Below are 5388 nucleotides of genomic sequence, written 5' to 3' on the forward strand. Positions count from 1 at the left end.
ATATTTTTGAACTAGCTGCTTTTACACGCCAAATGTACCCCTAAAGCAGAATTTTCGATGATTAAATTTTAATTGAAAAAATTGATGAATTTTGATGAAATTTTGGATTTGGGTATAATGAAAAATAATTATTATATTTATCCAATAATTTACATTGTAACAGTTTTACCTGCTCAGGCTGGCCCCTAATCAATTTTAAATTTAACTAACAAAACTAACAACAATAAAAATTACCAGGGCGCCACCAGGATTATTAATCACGGTTCCTGGAACCGGTCCAGAGCTGAGAAATCTTAATCTTAGAGTAGAGAGAGTGGAGGAAGGTGCCGCTAAATAATAAAAATTTAATTAACAATCTGTACAGTTTTATTAACAATAAAAATAACAAACTTAACAAATTTAAGCGCTCACACACACACTTTAATTAACTTATAATCTAACGAAGCGGAGAACAACTGCGAACTAAACGATATTTACAAACGAACCTTCCAATTGACGATACGATGACTAGACGGGCTTTTTCGAACAAACGGTCTCCCACACCTGTCTTAAAACTAATTGGGCTTTTTCGAACAAACGGTCTCCCACACCTGTCTTAAAACTAATTGGGCTTTTTCGAACAAACGGTCTCCCACACCTGTCTTAGAACTAATTGGGCTTTTCGAACAAACGGTCTCCCACACCTGTCTTAGAACTAAACTTAACACTATAAGTCCACCGGACTAACACAACTAACTCCACACTTAAAATTAAGTCCACAGGACTACCGAACTTAACACTATTAACACTCTCTATCACGCATAACCCGCTCAATTCTTCACACACATAACCCACACTTCGCTTAATTGATTTATAAAATTAATTGATTTCCGAATTTAATTTAATTACAATTTATTTAGATCTATTTTATTCAATCATTGGCTCGGTGAAACGAAAATTCTTATTTAATGATTTAATTCTGACTAAACTTTTACTTGATGACCTTGACTCAATATCACTGATTACTTGGACTTAATATCCACGCTGACAATTATCAAGTGTCATTTGTTTTAATTTAATCCCCTCACGGACTTAATCCCCAAAATTTACTTAATTTATACTTGACAAAAATAATTTTTTTAATAAATATTTTCAACAAAAATTTTCAATATAATCTTCCTAACAATTTTCCGATCGGTACTGTTTTCAATAATAATTTCTTAATGTAATATATTTTTAATAATTGATTCTCAATATAAAATAATCTTAATAATTAATTCTCAAATAATTTTCCGACCGGCAATTTTTCAAATGGTAAATTTTTAAATATCACAATAATTAATTCTCAATAAAAATAATCTTAATATAAATATTATCTTCTCACTATAAAATATTATTACTAATTTAACATTCGTTGATCAGTTATAAAAATTCGACACAAGTCGAAATAGTCAAATTTATTTGCTAGAACATTCGCTAGATAAGTCTTGTTTGACCTTGGGTATTGGAATTTATGCGACACACAAAGTTGACGCTTGACGGAAATTCCACGAATAAAAACTTGTCGATTATTTTTAATAAAAAAATCAATCAACTTTTCAATTTAAATATTGTGAAAATAAATTTAACAAATTTTCAGATGTTAATTAATTAATTGAAAATTTTCAGATATTAAAATTTTCCCCGCAAGGTCGATTAAGTGATCCTCGGGTATAAACCCCCATAAAAATCACTCAATCTAAAAACTAGCAAATGTTCCACAATTAATTTATTAAATTTTAATAAAGAAAAGAAGAGGAATGATAGACCGAGTATGAACCGCGGTCTATCTTCCACCCACGGAATGAATAATGTACCTGGGTAAACGTTTTACTCCTTTCACGAATATTATGTGCCGTGGTGAGTATTCCAGGTGCAGGTTGTAAATTTCCTTTTCCTTATCCTTCACTCCGGGTACGTCTTGAAATTCGGTATATTCCTGTAACAGTGCAACAATTAGAACTCCCGTCTAATAGATTGAAACGACAATCAAAAAAACCCATCGCAGCGTTCCGAAAATACGCTTGCGAAAAATAATTACCTGTTAATTCCGTAGTGGTGACCGGTGCGGCTGACTATCAAACCTCTTCTGATTCTGTCACCCTCCAACTACCGAATACTTACCCATTCCACTCCCCTCTTAATTACTACACGGGAGACCCGGAAGATCGGGGCGCGCCAGTGCTGAGTCGACTAATTATCGATCTCAGGTGATTTATCGATTTAGGGTAATTTACCCTGTTACACTCCTCCCCACCAGACCAGCACTGGGGGTCCCGATCCTCAGTTCCTCCGCGGGGTTGGTGAATCACAACTAAAACAGTGTAATTATTTTTAACAAGGATAATTTTATTTAACTCGATTTCCAGAAATTTCTCCATTTCCTCCTCTTGGAGTTCTGACATAGCACACAATGGTGCTGACTTCTCGTGACAGTTGATAGGTTGGAAAGGAAAAACCTCCGGAGAGTCAGTGAATTTCCATGTACAGTTCTTGCAGTCGATCAGCACCTCGAATTTTGTCGCGAAGTCCATCCCCAAGACCAAGGAATAACCTAGGTCGGGTAAAACGCTCAAATACTGTTCTCCAGCAACAGATCCGATCTGAATTATGAAAGGGGCTCCACCCTTACTTTTGCAAGTAGAGTGATTAGCAAGAAGCACTCCTTTCTTAGTCTGATCGTCTTAAAGCTCACCAGCAGCTAGATGTTTGATATCTTGGTACACCTTTTCATTTATATACGACCTCTCACTGCCTGTGTCCAGAATTCCCTGGAGTTTTACTCCAAATAACCATACCGAAATCGGGATACGTGACGTTCTTTCCGGTGGTGAACCATTTCCCGGTTTGAAGATTCGTCGGGTAGCCAGACTGTGAATAAAAGACGCAGAGAGAGGTCTACCTTGAAATACTCGAGGTAAAAATGAAGCTTGTGAGGCTTCCAAGACAGCTGGTGTAGTTGCTGGTTCACATAGAGTCTCGACTTCGTCTTCCCACTCCGAATCAGAGATTTCTCCTGCTGTTGAATTTTCTTCGGAGTCATGTTCCACCAAGGATATACAGGGTTCAATTACTTCATCCGGAGGAGCTGATAAGGGATCCTCTAATAAGGTAATTGCTCTTAATACCTCCTCTTCACAGAGTGGTTTATTTATTGACTTATCTTGTATCTCTAATTCAGCAACAGAATCAATGACATTGTCACTGTCTACCTCATCTGGCCCTCGAGAAGAGACTGGTTTATTTCCCGCGTCTTTTCCCGGGTATGAATCCGGATTGGTTTCATTTAATACAGTGAAATTATTGTTTCCCTGGTTTTCAAATTGATCCGGTAAACACGTGGGAAACTTACGTGTTACCTCTAAGCATTTTTTTGGTTAGATTGAACGACCTTCTCTGCAGGAGGTTCAGTATTAGTTGCTGCTGATCCAGGTTGGTTATTCCACAGAGCTGATAAAGGACAGTTCTCCCTGGTATGACCTATTTTGTAGCAGAAATTACAAACTTCTCTTCTTGGACCAGGGCAGACTTCGAATGTATGACCTGGTGTGCCGCAGTTGAAACAAGGGCTCGGTCCTCGGATGTATTTTAGGTTATACATTTGGCCCAGGTCTCGTATAGGTGCATTGGAAAATTGTAGTCCTGGTTGTTGAAGAGTCCCATATTGTCCTGATGAGATGGTATTAGGGGTTTCAGTTTGTATATTCTGCACCGGCAATTGTTGGTTTGCTAGTTGAGTAGCATTTGGTTGTTGTGATGGATAAAACTTCGTGCGATAATATTGTTTGTTGGCTTGAAACTGGTTATTCGGACGTCTGATGACTCCGTAACGGTTGTCGTATTCCCCTGAATTTAATTTCATATTATTGAATTCGGGGAGTTCCACCATTTCCTCAACAAACTCTATATCTTCGTTAGGAAGTTGGATAGCTCCAAAACGAGGTTTATCCGTGTTCTTCAATTGTGAACTAGACTGGTTTTTGCTACTCGAGTCTTTGGTACACCTGGCTGCCTCGTGTAATACGTTGAGAAGGTCTTCGTATGTTGTTACTTGTCTGGAGAAGACCATGAGTCTCAGCTCGTCAGTTAAATGGTTACGGATACAGTTCACCTGTTCCTGGACTGGTGGAGGAATCTCCATCGATTGATATTTTTGTTGGACATTGAGCACGAACTCCGTGGCATTGTCCCCAGGATTCATCCTCATCTCACTTATGTCCAGGATCATTTGATGGTCGGTGACGGGGCTCCCGAAAGCTTTTCGGAACTCCTGCTTGAACTGGGCGAAATTTTGCCATCTGTAATAGTTCGTATCCACCCAACGAGCTGCTGCTCCTTCAGGGTATAACTGATCACCTTCATTAGCTCTGGTTCACTCCAATCTTCTCGTCTCGCTCTAGCCTCCAATGCATTCACGAAATCGTTAGCTGTTGTGTCTTTTTGAGGAAAAGAAATGCCGGACATCTGTATGCTGTCTTTGATTTCCTTCCAGCGGCTATAAGAGATGTGTCCAGGTCTAATGTTGGTGTTCAACCCGTTGAAGTCACCTCCAGGCAATCTACGTGTGTAATTATCGGGACCAATCCCAGGATAATTAGCCTGTGGTATGCAAGTGTTACCTGGTGTGAAACCCCGGTAACGATCTTGTTGTTCAAGATTAGTTTGATAATCCTGATGATTTATTGTATTGATCAATGGGCGAGAAGTCAAGCCAATTGGTCGAGTCTCTTGGTTATTTAGCTGTTGGTATGTAGGAGAACTCGAATTTCCTCCAAGATGCGCTGTCCCTGAGTAAATCTCACGAGCCAGTCGTTCCCGTTCACGAAGTTGACGAATTTCCTGCTCTTGTTGTTGATGCAGGCGTTCGAGACGTTCTCGTTGAATTTGTTCTTGTCTCAATTGGTCTCTTAATGCCTGTTCCCGTGTCTCTCTTACTCTTATCGCTTCCTCGACTCCTAGAAGTCGCGTTCGAGGTGCTTGATTGGTTGTAGGATCACCTCGGAGTCTGTGTTGTAACCAGGAGAGCTCACGGTCCATGTCGTCAATTATTCCGTTCATCGTGTCAGCAACCTCTCCGAAATGTAAAGAAGAGTTTGACGAACTGGCTGGAGCTGGTGTAATCATATTCCCTCCAGTTACATCGCTGATTCTGGCCATGTTTTGATTTCCAGGGAACAACGCAGTCCCACTCGTACCTGGAGTCTCGCCTATTGATATACGTTGTTTGTTTTGGACCGAAGATATTACTCCCGCGGATCCCTGTTGTCTATAACCCGGGTTTAATTGAGTCGACTCACCCATGGGCGCAGGCATGACGCCTGACCCGGGTACTTGAGCTGACTCCCCCAAGGGTCTCTGATCAACGTTGGA

The 5388-nt window shown here is 39.8% G+C and overlaps 1 long non-coding RNA gene across 1 annotated transcript; it reads right to left on the reverse strand.

The window, feature by feature from the left end:
• Nucleotides 1-435: 435 nt before the first annotated feature.
• LOC141535039 (uncharacterized) lies at nucleotides 436-1084 on the reverse strand. Its single transcript, XR_012480528.1, has 2 exons — nucleotides 684-1084; nucleotides 436-637 (listed from the first exon to the last, which is right to left on the reverse strand). It is a non-coding gene; the product is annotated as an uncharacterized LOC141535039 (long non-coding RNA).
• Nucleotides 1085-5388: the final 4304 nt, after the last annotated feature.

The sequence above is a fragment of the Cotesia typhae genome, unplaced genomic scaffold (assembly GCF_013202065.1).
Source record: "Cotesia typhae breed Kobodo isofemale line unplaced genomic scaffold, CoteBio_Ctyphae scaffold_13, whole genome shotgun sequence".
NCBI classification, from domain to species: domain Eukaryota; kingdom Metazoa; phylum Arthropoda; class Insecta; order Hymenoptera; family Braconidae; genus Cotesia; species Cotesia typhae.